General features: G+C 37.9%; 1 protein-coding gene and 1 pseudogene across 2 annotated transcripts in view; one reads left to right on the top strand and one right to left on the bottom strand.

Moving 5' to 3' along the window:
• The window catches only part of PDE3A (phosphodiesterase 3A), a 321926-nt gene that overhangs the window by 231538 nt on the left and 72557 nt on the right, over window positions 1-17831 (bottom strand). The gene's annotated exons all lie outside the window — the stretch shown is intronic.
• Window positions 9295-9749, top strand: LOC104660877 (annotated as a pseudogene).

Raw genomic sequence — 17831 nt, 5'->3', positions numbered from 1 at the left:
CCAGTAACCTCAAGCATGTCTTTAAAATTTTTACTGTATACACACAACAAACTTATACTTATTTTATAGATATTCTGCCTTTGAGGCTTTCCATAAGGATGATTTTCTGTTTGTAACAAGGCATAGTGGAAGGACCATGGGGTTTGGAGTTGGAAAGATTTCACAACTATCCTAGTCATAATTGTAAAATATCAATAGACGTCTACCTCTGGGATAGTTGAAAATTTTACATGAAATTACAGATATTAAAAGATATTTATAAAAATACAAATGTCTCATATTTTCCACCCATTCTTTCCTTTTGTTTAAACAGTAACTTGATTCACACTCAATGTACAAAATTATAAATAACAGAAGGATATGGTACAAATTTTCAGAAGCACAAAGAAACACTAATTTAGGGAGGAAAAGTCATCCGTAATTTCTCCATCTGATAAGAAAGCACTGTTAACATTTGACATATTTCCATCATCCTTGTATCTAGGCACTCTTATTTACATATTTTTATACCTTACATATTCTTTTTGTATAAATTGAAACTTTTTGCCCTCTTAAGGTTTTACCATAAGCATTTTTCAATCATTCTGTGAGCCACAGTAAACACCATGTTCATGACTATATAATGTAGTGTAGACAATAGTCTGATGGCCTCAAAGGCTATATCCACGCAAAAGATGGACAGTATCCTAATGTCTGTCTTTGCTTTTCACTGGAGTAGCTCTATGTTTCTGAATCTTATGTTTCTGACTCTTAGGAAGGACAGCTTGTCTTCCTATCCACCAGATAAGTACAGCAAAACTGAGGGGCTTTCTCTGGGGGGCTTTCTTTTGCTCTACTTGTCTGACAGTAGATAGGAAGAATGGCATTCTTTCCAGTTTTATTTGCTTATAGTAGTGAAAACTCCTGTTTTATAAATAATAAATAATAAAACAACTGTTTTATAAATAATAAATACATCCATGTGAAGATGAACATGTACAACATGATGAAAATTCACTAGTATATAAAATAATTCAAATTTCTGAAATCAAGAAGAAAAAAATCTGGAAATATTTTTGAAGAAAAAAGGTAAATGATCATATCTGTCAATTAGTAAAGTTAATATCTAAAGGAATCACCAAAATAATCATAATATCTAACTATATAAAAAAATTGTAAAAACTTACTGAGAAGATAGGCTCAAAATGCAGCAATTTTAGGGAAATAGCCTTTCTAAATGGCAATCTATGTGACATGTTAATTAATTTAATCAGGGCATAGTTCAGGAGTTCTTTTTAAAAAAAATTTTTACAGCATTGCAATAAACCAACTATGACACATTTAATTATGTTACAAGTTATTTTTTAACAGATATAATAACTCAGATAAGAAAATGTTCTACTTTTAACCTACCAAAAGCAGATTAACCCTTACTTTGAATACAGACATTATATCCTTTTCTATCTAATTGCATTGAAACTTAGGCAAATCTGTATTCTATTCTGAGTCAACGACTGAGATAATATTATATAATAATTTATATATATAATGTGTATATATAGAATTATAGTTAAAATATTTTGTATAATGAAAAATAAAACACAGGAATTAAGTTGTGCATATATGCAAATATTTTTATGTTATTTGCATGTATATGCATAAATTTTACTTCATATATGCCTTGTTTTATCCATAAGTGAAATACTACAAGTATAATACCATTGGGATCCCTAGAAAAATCTAAGCTACTCATATAAATTTAAGGTCTCAGTAGAGCAACGTTAATATTAAAAGCAAAATTAATGAAAAAAATAGAAAATGTAGAATAGAATAATATAGAATAGAATAATAATAATAATAAAATAAACAGAAAAATTTCCCTGCTCAGAATTAGGAAATAGAATACTTCTTCTGTAGTATATTCCATATTAGAAAGGAATTCCTTTGCCATTCAATGTCCTTGCTTAGATTTTGCTTGAAATTTTCTCGCTATATGGATTGTTAGGTTTTGTTTGTTTTATGTGGTTTTTGTTTTTTGTTGGAAATAGGTGCATTTCTGATAAAGAAGTGATTGATTTGACTGTATAAAAAAGGATTAAAGGGATTTCCTGGAAGGAGGCTTTGGTATAACTCAACCAAGGGAAGAGAAAGCAAAAGCTAAGGCTACTTGATAAAGCATCTTCATGCTTAGTCTGAGAGAGAATAGTTATTCTCAGTATGGTTCCCAGCTGGCAAACGCATCCAAAAGCATAAGCCCTTTGCTTGATTCCTGTGGGCAAGTCCATAGCTTTAATTCTTTTTACCAGTCATTAAGTGCTATTCTGTAAAGATAAAAGGGAGCTAGAAAGGATTATTAAACTTCTAATAAACTGAAATAACCAAATTACTAGTTGCACCCCCATGCAATGTTTGGCAACTCTACCTATGGACACACATATACATAATTGTATTTCCAGCAAATTTTTTGGTAATAATTCTTTATTACAGCATTAATATAGCTAGAGTCATGTTTTTAATTACTGGAACTCTGGTCTGTTTATAAGTTAGTTTTGCTCTGGAGCTATAGATTTAGGTTGTATGGGGCTTGGTTCATGCTGCAGTACACAGATGTTTCCATCAATATTTGGGGCATATAATTTCCTAAGAAGTCAACTTTATAGTTTGAATGTAAAACGCTAATACTTGTTTTATTAAATTCTCCCCAAATTTGTTTGTATAGTATCTCTTTGGTGGTATGATATATTACACAAGCAAACTAACCCCCAGGGAACATATTACAAAATTCAGCATTTTAAAATTCTACCTGCTTATGTATTTTAGCAAACTTAAGCTATCTAACTTATTCCTGTCACTCAGCAAACTTATTTAAAGCAAAACATAGTAAATGCCTCCAATTCTCTCTAAAGGTTCTAAAATATATACTCTCTCTGCTCATTGAAGGAGTGCTGCTAAGGAGCTGATCCCTTCATGAGGGAACCTACAGGTTGTCGAGATGTCCTGGATATAAATATTTAAATGGACAGTTCATTTTCAGTCATTTCATAAATTTAAATATTTTTTCTCATGTATTTATTTTATTAAGGAAAAATACCATCTATTGTGGTCAAATGCCAATTTATCATTAAGTATGTTACATTGATAGGAATGTTCCAGGGAGCAATGCTTTGATGCAGGAAAGCTTTAGATACATCACACAGTAACAGTACCTAAAATCTGTTCAGGGAGACCCGAGGCATTATCTGAATGAATTATTCTACTTTCCACCTCTTAGACCTTTCCCAATCTTTTCAATGTTTTTAAATACTCACCTGGCATCATGCTACAAAAGAAAAGGAGAGAAATAGGAGAGGAACAATTAACATGGTTTTTATCTGTTTGTTTATAGTTAGAAAGCTTACCAATTTTAGAATAAACACAGAGACATGACAGGGATTTACTGAAAAGCAGCCTACCATTTCCTAGTAAATACTGAATTCCATAATAAACAAGAGGGCTTGCTCTCACATTCTTTCATCTTAATTTATTTGGCAAGCATCTGGTGCATGCCTACTAAATGCCAGAATCCTGCTACAAGCACTATTCTTTAGCAATGAGTAAGATAAAGCCAATGAAATCTAATTAAACTAAAGAGCTCTGCACAGCAAAAGAAACTATCAAAAGAGTAAACAGACAATCTACAGAACGGGAGAACATTTTTGCAAACTATGCATCTGACAAAGGTCTGATATCTGGCATCTGCAAGGAACCTAAATTCACAAGAAAAAAGCAAACAACTCCATTAAAAAGTGGGCAAAGGACATGAATAAACACTTTCAAAAGAAGACATACATGCGGCCAACAAGCATACGAAAAAAGCTCAACATGACTGATCATTAGAGAAATGCAAATCAAAACCACAATAAGATACCATCTCACACTAATCAGAATGACCATTATTAAAAAGTCAAAAAGTAACAGATGCTGGTGAGGCTGTGGAGAAAAAGAAACACTTATACACCGTTGGTGGGAGTATAAATTAGTTCAGCCACTGTAGAAAGTAGTGTGTCTATTCCACAAAGAGCTAAAAACAGAACTACCACTCAACCCAGACATCAAATTACTGGGTATATACACAAAGGAATATAAATTGTTCTGTCATAAAGACACATGCACATGTATGGTTATTGTAGCACTATTCACAATAGCAAAGACATGGAATCAACCTAAATGCCCATCAATGGCAGATTGGATAAAGAAAATGAGGTACATATACACCATGGAATATTATGCAGTCATACAAAAATGAAATCATGTCCTATGCAAGAAAATGGATGGAGCTGGAGGTTATTATCCTTAGCAAACTAACACAGGAACAGAAAATCAAATACGACATGTTCTTACTTGTAAGTGGGAGCTAAATGATGAGAACACATGGACACATAGAGGGGAACAACACACATTGGGGTCTATTGAAGGCTAGAGGGTGGGAGGAAGGAGAGGACCGGGAAAAATAAATAATGGGTACCAGGCTCAATACCTGAGTGCCCAAATAATCTGTACAACAAACCCCCATGACCTGAGTTTACTTACATAACAAACCTGCACATGTACCCCTGAACTTAAAAGTTAATAAACAAACAAACAAACAAAGCCCTCCTCTTATTGAGCTTACATTCTAGTTAAAGAAGGCAGCATATAAGAAAATAACATGTCAGCTGGTAATACAAACAATGCAGAAAAATACAGTTAGGTAAAGATAGAGTGGTGAGGGAAGCGTGAATGAATTGTTTTAAATAAAGTGATACGGTGAAGACTACTCATGAGGAAAACTGGAGCACAGGCAAGGAACTGAAAAAATAATCTATGTGTACATTGGAAAAAAGTACATTCCTGGCAGAGGAAACAGTAAGCACAAAAAAATCCAAGGTAAAGATATGCTTAACAGGTTCAAGCAAGAGCCAGAAGCTGATGTGACTAGAGTGAGTAAATGAGGAAAGTGTACAACATAAGGTCAAAGATATCACAGGGAGACAGATGATGGCTGAGCTCATTGCCTGGGTGAAGAATGTCAAATTTTCTTCTGAATGAGAGTTGGTGTAACTGCAAGATTGCAGAGAAATGGCATGGTCTGATTCACCTATCAAAGGATTAGTTCTGCTGCTGTGTGATGAGTAAACTGTAAGGAGGCAAGAGTGGAAGCAGGCAACAGATAATTTCAGCAACAGATGATGGTGACTGTGTAGATACTTAAATAGTGACACTCTAGATATTTGGAAGTCAGGTGGAATAAGATTTTCAGATAGATGGAATCTGAGATGTAAGAGAAACAGAGCTGAGGAAGGAGGACTCAGAGCATCTGGAAAAATCTAATGGGATCATCAATGTGTCAACAACATGATTTCCCGAACACGATCCCTACTTATACTCAAAACAATGACAAAAAGTATCTAACATTTTACAGGCTTTTCCTCTCTGACTTCTTTAACCAAAAATTGAACTTTCTATTTTACTTAGTTCTTAGATACTCTAGACAAATCATGGTTCTCTCTTTCCATTGTTTTTGCCACCTACATACTGATACCTCAGCAAATGACTTCTACATTATCAAGTGTTGGCCAGGCACAATGCCTCACGCCTATAATTCCAGCACTTTGGGAGGCCAAGGCGGGCAGATCACCTGAGGTCAGAAGTTCGAGACCAGCCTGGCCAACATGGTGAAATGCCGTCTCTACTAAAAATACAGAAAAAATTAGCCAGGCGTGGTGGCGGTCACCTATAATCCCGGCTACTTGGGAGGCTGAGGAAAAAGAACTGCTTGAACCTGGGAGGCGGAGGTTGCAGTGAGCTGAGACGGTGCCATTGCACTCCAGCCTGGGCAACACAGTGGGGCTCAGTCTCAAAAAAAAAATACATTATCAAGTTTGTCATCCAAAACCAGTCAATCACAAATCTGGGAAATAAAAACTCAACTTCACTGTGGTTGGCTTTTAAATCCCTTGCACCTACAGATTCAAAAGAGTGGTAGGCAGGCATTAGATAGGAGTACCATGGCATTCTTTCTGAAGTGCCTAAAAGCAAAGGCTAAAAAAACTCTTTAAATTTTATCAAGACAGCATTGAGGAAATACTGCAAGAATAATTAGCAGTGTCTTTAGCAGGTGAATAAGGTGAATAATTCCCTACTTGGGGCCCCTTCAGCTAATCAAGTTAACATGGTCTGAGCTACCAAAAGAGTGTGAGGGTCAGAAGTCATGCAGTGTCAGGGGGCTGGCATGCTTCCCTTCCATGTGTTTGCTGTCTATAGCTGATGTCTATCGTTAAGCTAAAGTCAAATGATCCACAGCCCATGATGAGAGTGTGACTGTTGCACAATTCTACCAGCATTCTCCCAGGTGGGTTTTGCAGATCATTAACCACATAAGATTCCCTGAGATGGAAAAAAGCTTCTCTGATCAAACAAATATAGCAAATGTTCTATCCTGCATTCCTTCTGTAAAAATTTACAATGTTCTTTCATTCGAGGTTTTCTCAAGTCCTGCGGTAACTAAACCATTAACTGCTTAACTAGCATTTCCCAAACTTGTTTTACCAATGAGTAAAGAAAACAAGAATCCTAATCTGAGAAAGGAGAAGAGGATGACCATGTAGAGACATATTGCAAAGGAAAACTGTCAAAACTTGGTGAATGATTTAATGAATGGATGAGACAGAGAGATATTGAAGATGACTTCAGTTCTAATGCTGATGACCAGAAAAGGGAGAAAAATACACATTAAGACAAATGACTTCCAAATTCTAAAAAAATTATTTTGTTTCAATTACACTCATTAGGCATGATGGCTATGTTCCATGTGCTAAATCAGGCATTAAGAACAATGAACAAGAAAGAGATTAATCTTGTATCTGCACAAGTTAGACTAAATGGACCACTATGAGAACTAGTCTGATGCATGCAGAGGAATGCCATAATTCAGGAGCACTAATATTTTACTGGGATTAAGTACTCCCTTTGAGAATATGGAAAGCATTGTTCAGGGAAGCATTCCAAGCAGTAACATCTAAACTGAGACCTATGGGGGCAGAGCATTTTGGTCAGGTGATGAGACATATTGTTCAGATACAAAAGCAAGGCAGACAGATCAGATGAAGAGCCAGTGAGTCAGGGCTAAATTATGCAACAAAGAGAAATGCAGTTAAGTGTGAGCTCCCCACACAAGATGAAAGGGTGAAACACAGTTAAATAAACAACTGTGTGTCAACTACAACTGCAACCACAGTTATAGGCACAGATATTTCTAAATGAATATAAAATCAGACTCTTTCCAAAAGAAGTCCAACACATTCATCTCACACATGAGAAGATTCTTTTAGATACTGGGGTGCCATGTAATGTGGCAGAATTAAAGGAAAGGAAATAAATCACCTTTTGCTTTGGGATCCTTCTCATATTCAAAAGGTCACTGGGGCCGGGCACGGTGGCTCATGCCTGTAATCCCAGCACTTTGGGAGGCTGAGACGGGTGGATCACGAGGTCAGAAGATTGAGACCACCCTGGCTAACATGGTGAGACCCCATCTCTACTAAAAATACAAAAAAAAAATTAGCTGGGTGCGGTGGCAGGTGCCTGTAGTCCCAGCTACTCGGGAGGCTGAGGCAGGAGAATGGCATGAACCCTGGAGGCGGAGCTTGCAGTGAGCCGAGATCGTGCTACTGCACTCCAGCCTGGGCAACAGAGCCAGACTCCACCTCAAAAAAAAAAAAAAAAAAAAATGGTAACTGGTCCTTTCTCCCACAAAATAATTAAAAACTGTAAGTGAATGAGGCTGGGTGTACTTGCTCATGCCTGTAATCCTAGCACTTTGGGAGGCTGAGGCAAGCAAATTACTTGCGACCTGGAAGGCCAAGGTGGGCGGATCACTTGAGGCCAGGAGTTTGAAACCAGCCTGGCCAACATGGAGAAAGCCTGTCTCTACTAAAAATACAAACATTAGCTGGGTGTGGTGGCACACACCTGTAATCCCATCTACTTGCTAGGCTGAGGCAGGAGATTCACTTGAACCCAGGAGGCAGAGGTTGCAGTAAGCTGAGATGGCACCACTGCACTCCAGCCTGGGAGACAGAGCAAGACCACACCTCGAGAAAAATAAACATAAAAAGTAAAAGACCACTGAATAACTGAATAGTTAGGAAAACTGTTAATACACTGAGGTCTGAAACATTCTTTGTTTGGAAGTTTGAACCAGATTCTTAAATACCTGACACTTTACTATGACTTCTGTCTTCCACAGCCTTTTGTAAGTGATCAAGGCATATTTCCAAATACTAGAATTTTTGCTGACATATCTGAAGGGATTAAAAGGTAACTACTAGATTTAAACAGTGAGTTTTGTAAAACTGACTGCAAGCAACTTTCTGCAGGTAACTGATCTTTTTCACTTGTTCACCTTCACACTATGATTCAGCTGAAGTTAGAAACTGTTTCTTGCCTTCAACAAGTTCTCAGACCAAGTCAGAAGGAAGAGTTCTTGTGTATCCAAGTAAACTCAATTTTTGTTTGTCGCCCATTTGCTCTTACGCTATTCTTCGAATCCCTACTGAGACCTGACAAGCTCAACATTCTGACATGCATCTTCATTTGCTATAAAAACACATTACTCATCAAAATATAAGCACATTCTCATACAGCATATTTGATATACCAGGGTGGAGCCAAATTCTAGGTGACTCTTGGTTTAAGACAACTTGAACGACTCCTTCTAACACTTTTAGCCAATTCTGCATTTGGATAGCATTCTCTCAAATGTTAAAATAACATGTAAAGGAGCATTGTCTATTTCAGGCATCAAACTTGTTCATCTTTTATAATATTCCACGAATCTGTTTTTCACTTTTCTCAAATAAAAGACAGCTTCAAACTGAAGGAGTTTTCTATTTTAAATACAATTATTAAAGTATATTGGTGTCCAGTGGGCTCAATAGAAACATGTGAAAATTTATTTTTACCTAATTGGCTATAAGGTTCAAGAATATGGCACTGTCTCCTTTACAACCTCTTTGAAATTAGAATCCCAAAAGTCAGGGGAAAGGGCTAATTCACATCTGTGACCTATTGGCCCCTGGATGACAGGGACTAGGTCTCATTCACTGCTGTGTCCCCAGTGTTTAGCATAAACCTCACAATTTTGGGAAACTAGACAACTCTAGTAAGCACTCAATATATAATTATTTAATAAGTAAACAAACTAATGCAAAGCATCAAGCTCAACAAAATAAAGCATAATAAATGGCAATGTTGGGCTGCGATGCATTCTGGGAAAGGAGCAGCACCAAATCCAAAATGGCAGCCAGCAGAAGATTGATGAAGGAGCTTGAAGAAATACGCAAATGTGGAATGAAAAACTTCCGTAACTTCCAGGTGGATGGAGCTAATTTACTGACTTGGCAAGAGCTTATTGTTGCTGACAACCCTCCATATAAGGGGGCCTTCAGAATCGAAATCAACATTACAGCAGAGTACCCATTCAAACCACCGAAGATCACACTTAAAGATCTGTCACCCAAACGTCCTCTGAAAGGGGCAGGTCTGTCTGTCAGTAATTAGTGCTGAAAACCGGAAGCCAGCAACTAAAACTGACCAAGTAATCCAGTCCTTCATAACACTGGTGAATGACCCCCAGCCTAAGCATCCACTTCGAGCTGACCTAGCTGAATAATACTCTAAGGACTGTAAAAATTTCTGTAAGAATGCGGAAGTTTACAGAGAAATATGGGGGAAAGCAACCGGTGAACTAAAATCTGCCATGATTGGTTCTAGTAAGTGTGAGCAGAGACCCCGTGCAGTGCATTCAGACACCCCACATAACAGGACTCTGTGGAAACTGACACGTGCCACCGTCTACCGTGCTGGCAGTTACTAACTTTCTACAGTTTTCTTAATCAGAAGTGTTCTAGGCAACCTGTAAATAAAGGATTAAAAATTTAAGATGTTCTAAAAAATAAATAAAAATAAAAAATAAATGGCAATGTCTGTAAATGAAACAAACTCTGGTTGGAAAAACAAAAATGTGGTGTTGAAATATTTTGCTGTATTTTGCCTCATAAGATTTTATTTTCTTAAGCAACTATTAAAACGAATTAAGATTTGTCTAACATTTAAAAGAACTGGAATAACGCAGATTATTACTTCATCAAAAGGCAGAATCGCTAGGAGAAGAAGTGATTCCTCTATATTCCAATCTTCTCTTTCTAGGGGACAATTTGAGAGGGAAATCTTTTCACTATTTAGGTCTGGACTATCGTGTTAATAAAATCTGATGTTGAAATGGCTAAATCACATTGGCTGCTATACAATACATTTTTTTAGCTACAGCATTGCTTTTACAAAGTAGCTTTTACATACTTAGCAATCCAGCAGGTGATAAACACATATGTTAAGAAGGATTAATGCACTTTAATGGAGGAAGTAGGAAACCAAAATAAATTCCATTTAAAGAGATTAACTGAATCTTTTGTAACAGGATCTCTTTTAAAATGCATGGAAACAGACATCTGTAAACTGTCTTCTTTCAAAATGTAATGTGGCAATCCCAACTACTCAGGAAGCTAGGGAATGGGGAATGCTTGAGCCCAAAAGTTTGACACCTGCCAGGGCAACACAGCAAGACTCCACCTCAAAAAAAAAAAAAAAAAAAAAAAAAAAAAACTTTTTAAATAAAAACCTTAAATAATGAAATGCAGATTACCCTTTACAAATAAAATTTTTTAGTGAATTTAAGAAACACCAGTATCATCAATATTAGAAATTATGTAGGTAAGTGCCTGCATTCATATCCAAATTCATGAAAAGAGAAGGCAACTATTCATGTTTTGAAAACCAAGGCATAATACTAAAATGTCTTAACTCCAAGTTACTTTGGAGTACTTTATTCAGGAAAGTCTGTTAACAAAAGTAACAGACCTACCTCAGAATTTTTGTAGGTTACAATATTGTCCTCTTCACTAATCCACCCCTTGCCCCTGCCGCCCGCCCAAGGCAGAGGTTTGTTCTTGTTGCCCGGACTGTAGTGCATTGGCACGATCTTGGCTCACTGCAACCTCTGCCTCCCAGGTACAAGTGATTCTCCTGTCTCAGCCTCCTGAGTAGCTGGGATAACAGGCGTCCACCACTACTCCTGGTATTTTTAGTGGAGACAGGGTTTCACCATGTTGCCCAGGCTGGTCTCAAACTCCTGACCCCAGGTGATCCACCTGCCTCAGCCTCCCAAAGTGCTAGGATTACAGGCATGAGTCACCACCTCTTCACTAATTTTATCTCATGTTTTTGTGTGAATGGAATTCACTGTCTACTTTGTAAGGATGATCATCAGTTTCCTAGAATGGACAGCCTTAATATTACTAATGGAGTTTTAATATATGGTTTTAATATATGGTTCCTCGCTGTGACTTCCCATCTCAGTAAATGACAGATCCATCCTTCCAGTCTCTCTGAATACAAACCCATCAGTGTAAGAGAATGTAGGGAAAACCAGTGTTTCTCCTGCTCTCACTCATCACTCAACACTTCTGACACCAGATTCTTCAACAGACACCAGCTGAGCATCCTCTAATTAGATTCGATCCTAACACTATCCACCTGGACATAGCATCACCCCTCAGTCCCTCATGACTGCCCCCCTCTTCAGATGCCAATTCCAAATCCCAGGTTGTGACTTGTACTTCGACCAACCAGCTATAAATCAGAGATCCTATAACCCACCTCTTTGGGTTTGATTACTTTTCCAGAGCAGCTCACAGAATTCAGAGAAACATTTCATATATATTTACCCATTTATTATTAAAAAAATTACAAAGCATATGAATGAACAGCCAGTTGGAGAGCTGCATAGGGTGAGGTATAGGAGAAAGGGTGCAGAGCTCCCATGTCCTCCCTGGGTGGGTGTGCCACCTTCTAGGAACCTCTACATGTTCAGCTATCCAGAAGTTCTCTGAACCCTGTCCTTTAGGATTTACATAGAGGCTTCAATTCTACAGGTATGACTGATTGCACCACTGGCCATTGGTAATCAATGCAACCTTCAGCCCTGCAGAGGCTGAGATGGGGCTGAAAGTCCTAACCCCTGATCATGCCTTGGTCTTTCTGGTGAGCAGCCCCATCCAGAAGTTACAAAGGGGCCTCCAGCCATTAGTCATCTTATTAGCATACAAAGGATATTCTTGTCAAGGGTTTTAGGAGCTGTATGACAGAAAACAGGGATGAAGACCAAATACATATTTTACAATATCAGAATTAGCAAATTCAACTGGCTCTACTTTTAGAATATCCTCCTACCACCTTCACTGTCATGTCCAAGCCACTGTTATCTCTCACCTGGATGGCTTGCAAGAGAGAGGCTTGTCTCATGCTGCCTCCTTTGCCCATCTACAATCTGTGTTCCAGTTTCTCTTCTCAAGAGCAAGTGAAATGATGCCACTCCTCTGCAATGTCTTTATCAGAATAAAATCTGCACTCCTCCATATGTCCGGCACAGGCTTCCAGGGTGTTTCTCACTGCTGCCTTCATGACCTCTTATCATAATACTCTTGCCCTTGCTCCACTGATGCGCCCTCATCTGTGAGATTTACGCTTCCTGTTTCTTCTGCTTGGACTGCATTTCCCTCAGCCATCCACGTGGTTCTCATTTCCTTGCTTCTTTCAGAGAACTATGCAATCACCCCTTACCAGTTTGTGTCTCCCTGATCAACCTATATAAGATAGCACACATCCCCCATAACTACCTACAGATAACACTCAGTCTGCTTTTCTTCACAGCATTTATTCCTCCAAATACATTATTAGCTAGTAGAATGAAATTTTAAATGAATAGAAGATCTACCTCTTCTTTTTTTTTTTTTTTTTTTTTTTTCCTGTTAGGATAGCAGTTATTTTTATTTTTTTTTATTATACTTTAAGTTCTAGGGTACATGTGCATAACGTGCAGGTTTGTTACATATGCATACTTGTGCCATGTTGGTGTGCTGCACCCATCAACGCGTCAGCACCCATCAATTCGTCATTTATATCAGGTATAACTCCCAGATCTACCTCTTCTTAACTGGAATTCTAAATGCTTAGGGTAGAGTCTGGCACATAGTAGGCAGAGAACTAATGGTCCCTAAAAAGTACTGACAAATCAAGAAGAGAATAAGATGATGTGTACCTGGCATCCAGGACACAAACTCCAGTGGTAACAAGAACACTGTCCCCACTACTCACCATCCTTATTCCCGACCTTCCTCGAATGTGAGATTACCTCTAAGAATTAGCCTTCTTGCCAATTGTTAGCTTAAATACCATGAACTATAACACATAATGAAGCTGGAGGAAAGCAGAAAAAATGTTTACCCTCACCCCATCTGAAAACAGTCAACACACGATTCCTCACTCAGTAGGCACTCAATAATACATGACTGTCTGAAAGCACGACCATTTTTATTTTACTAGAGAGGGAAGCAGAACGAGACAGATGACATTTTCTCACGACTTGAGCTTATACATTTGGAAGGAAGAAAGCAGTTGTAGTAAGAGAGGCAGGCTCTTCAAATTCTCACAAAACACAAATTCCTAGTTTTGTTTTGGATGGGAAGGGCTTCATTTCAGGCACGTTGGGGGAGAAAGGGCAAAGGGAAAAATGCTCAGACTATGCTATTTTTAAGTTATTTGGTAAGAATGGCTATTTTTCCCTCTGATATTCTTGAACCACCCCAACGTCATGCTTCCATGCACTGCTGTCTGGACGCTATCAAAGGCACGGCTCTGAGGTGAAAGGAAGGAGTCAGTCATATGCTCATCTTCTCACATGCTGCTACCACTGCTGATTTTTTTAAAAGCTTTGTGACCTAGAAAGGAGATGTACGGTATGAATGATGCACGGCCTGCAGAGAGCATAGGGCGTCATCAGTCTATTTATACCTCCAGGAAGGAAAAAATGAGTACAGGGTAATGCCTCTATATTCCAAGGACTGAGTATGCAAAGATTATCTGGAAGAAACAATAAACACCACAGTGAGGGCGGCATTTATGTCGTCAGTGAGAAAGAAAACGTGAGGCCATATTCCCGTGTTCCTTGATCGTTCCAAAATTCTGTTGACTTTTAAAGAATTTCAAGTTGATCCCCTGATATTTCCCATGACTGCATAAAGCATCCCAAATCTGAGTTAAAGACACTGCCACCCACATTTTAATACAGCTTCACCTCATATGTGCATATGTATTTACATTTAGCTATAATCGATAGTCATTTGGATATACTGTAAGTCCCGAGGGAAAGTTTTCCAGGGTTGAGAAAGTATTTGGAAAATCCTTACAGTTACTTATGTTACTTAACTCCAAAAAGGGGGAAAATGAGATTTACTCAGATTTGTACAATATGATACAAAAAAAAAAAAAAAAACTCTCAAGGTGTGTAGTTCATTTATTTCCCTTAAGATGTGAAATCTTTCCAGGACAAAGCAGGGGAAAAGCACCCAGGCCCAGCTGCTAACAGTTATTCCTGCATCACTAGAAAATTTAATGCCAGGCTTTACCTCTCAACTTCCATTTGTTTCTAATGTAAGCAGTATAACATGGAGCCTAACAGAAATGATGTTCTGAAACATACCCATTTTGCTCTTTTGCAACCCGTTTATTTGTGCAATTACTGCCAATTTCACTTGCTGTGGAGTTATTTTACTAGCAGTGGCGACGGGTTTGATGACAGCTGGCCACAGTATGAGGTGTTTTCTAAGGTTTGACATTAGGTATTTCCTAGTGCAAAATTTACTGATCCCACATAGGCTCCAACCTAGAGCTAGGATTCCTTAATGGAACACAAACTGATTTACTTTGAATACACTCAAGCTTCACAGCAAACACTTCCTGTTTCTATTACTGTCCAAGTCTTCTTACCATGTCTGAGGCAGACAATTTAAGACTTGATTCCTCACCCTTTCCCTTCATCTGCTGAAATCCCATTTAGTTTTAATGCACCAGGGATGCACTGGTATTTCATCCTATGCACTCCTTCCACAGCCTGACCCATAAAGGGCTGACACTGAGTCTTAGCTTGTCCAGATCAGAGAGAATTAACACTTTTATTTCTTTAATTTCAAAAGCTTCCAAGGTAACTTTTGAGCTTGTAAATGTCAATCAATTGTTGTCAAGACAATCATATTCTTAACCCAGCTGCTACATATAGGAAACATAGAGACTAACAGAAACTCAATGAATTTAGAATTAAAACAGTAAGTTTATCTGATTGACTATGCTTCTGAAAATGTAAATGGATGATACAAATTAACACAAGCAATTCATTTTATTTGGTTTGGTTTTGGTTTTTGAATGGGTTTTTGGGTTTAAGAGGCATTGCCCTTTGTTTATGTGTATTCAGTGTCAGAAAGGAAAAGTGAGCAGTGTGAAGTCTTATTAGATGGAAGACAGGTTTAAAGGTTTAATGCATGGGGAAAACTGATATTCATGATGGACAGGTCAGGAGCTGGAGAGTAGGGATAAAGAAAGCAGAAAAGAAAAGAAAACTCAGCTACATGTACTCTGTAAGTGAAACTAACAGATACTTGATAAATATTGGCTGGTTGATTACACAATGGAGGGGAAAGGAACAGCATGCTGTATCATCTTTAAAGACTCCTCTACATGTGCCACACTACTATGAATAGGAAATCGTTTTTCCTGTGCTCAATAATTGTAGAGCTCTCTCGTCTCTTAACTTTTTGCTACATAAACCAGTCCTGCAAGGTCCTCCCTCCTTCTTTTCCTTCTCTCATATTGCCATGGGGGAGCTCACCGAAGGAGTCTGCCTTCAAATGGAGATAAACCTAGCACAAACAAAATCAGTTGTGCTTTCAATAGGTTATTGAAGTGCAAATATTTGAAGGGAGTTTTAAACAATTTGGCAAATTTTCTGAGAGGCAGAGTAATGATGTTCCATAAGAAAATTTGCTAAATGAAAATAAGTAAAATAATACCTATTCCTCTTTTCAAAAAGAAATTTCATTTTCATGGAATTAGGGTTTGTTATGATTTCCATATTTAATCCATAACTTATGCTAATGTCTCTGTTTATAATTTTCAACGTAATCACTGTGGGGCAAAAGAAAACAAAGGGACCTACACAGACATATTTAATGTACACACAGCAAATGAAAATAGTCTTATGCAATTTTTAAAACGCTAGTCAAAAGAATGACTAGTACAATTTTTTGAAGGAAACAGATATTTCTTTTGATTTCCTAATTTTATGTCTGTATCCTAAGTCACACTGACAGTCATCATTCATTCTAAAAAAAAATGAAGTATTACCTAAATAGTTTATGTCAGCATTAATTGTTAAATAAGTACATTTGTAATTCCTCCTGTCACCCATATCCCCTTACATATCTATGTAGATAGTCAAGCTCCTATATCCAAGCTAGGAGTCAGGAATACAGTGGTACAGTTTATCAATATCCATAGATAGGACAGGGTAAGATTTCCTCTCACTTAACATTTATATTAAATCTCCCTCAAATAAATTTCTATATAATTTATTGCAAAAAGAAATAAAAACCAGCAGTTAGTGCTGACAAATTAAACTAGGGGCAAATACATACTAAATATATACATTAATATATTTACATTTGTATATGTATATTTATATATACATTTATATATTTTACACCTATACGGGAGCATTTCATTGTAGAATTTTGACTCATTCAAACTCTGTTCACTACCATTGACTGATAAATTATTTATGAAAGATGATCATGACCTCCCTTAAAAAAAAAAGGATCCCTCAAAGCATGATATATTTCTGAGAATAATGCAACCTATTTTCTGTGACACTGCTTTGTTCTTCAATACTATCAGTGGATGGACGATATAGTTTTAACACATTTTTGTGCCACGGCCATGAAATGCTCGCATTTACTGCGTTAAGTCTAAGCATATGCTTCAATATTCAGTGTTTTCAACTGAGATGATGATTTTAAAAGATACAATCTCACATCTTTAGGATTTTTTCAGTTTTCACTTCCAAACTGCAACATTTGACTTGACACTTTTACCAACTACTATTGAACATAAATTTTCTAAAGAATTGTCTTACAATTTCAGATCTTTAACACACTGCAGTGCTGTTAACTATTTCCATGTGTCTCCCACTTTCAGCCACGTGGTAGGACTGTGCTTCCCTGTCTCCTTGACGTTTGGTGAGGCCATGCGGGGTCAGTGAAATGTATGCACAAGTGGAATGCATCACTACCAGCCAGAAGTGCTAAGAACCAGCGTGTGACTACCATGTTCTCTCCCTCTCCTAAGTGATTGTGAAAGCATATGTCAAGTGGAGCTTCCTTCAGAGGTAACTATGATAAGCAGAGTCTTCCTTTCAATCTACACAAACAAGAGGGAAATCTTTTTTTTTTTTTTTTTTTTTTTTTTTTGAGACGGAGTCTTGCTCTGTCGCCCGGGCTGGAGGGCTGGAGTGCAGTGGCCGGATCTCAGCTCACTGCAAGCTCCGCCTCCCGGGTTTACGCCATTCTCCTGCCTCAGCCTCCCGAGTAGCTGGGACTACAGGCGCCAGCCACCTCGCCCGGCTAGCTTTTTGTATTGTTCAGTAGAGACGGGGTTTCACCGTGTTAGCCAGGATGGTCTCAAACTCCTGACCTCGTGATCCGCCCATCTCGCCCTCCCAAAGTGCTGGGATTACAGGCTTGAGCCACCGCGCCCGGCTGGGAAATCTTTTTTGTTGTAAGCCATTACAATATTTGTGGTGGTTGTTACTGCAAGATAGCTTAGCCTATCCTAACTAATAGACAAAACAGGTCACGGTTACGGGTCACACACTGGAAATTTGGGGAAAA

Source organism: Rhinopithecus roxellana, chromosome 10 (genome assembly GCF_007565055.1).
Source record: "Rhinopithecus roxellana isolate Shanxi Qingling chromosome 10, ASM756505v1, whole genome shotgun sequence".
Classification (NCBI taxonomy): Eukaryota; Metazoa; Chordata; class Mammalia; order Primates; family Cercopithecidae; genus Rhinopithecus; species Rhinopithecus roxellana.
Note: the sequence above shows the minus strand (reverse complement) of the source record. Positions and strands in the feature narration are given on the sequence as shown.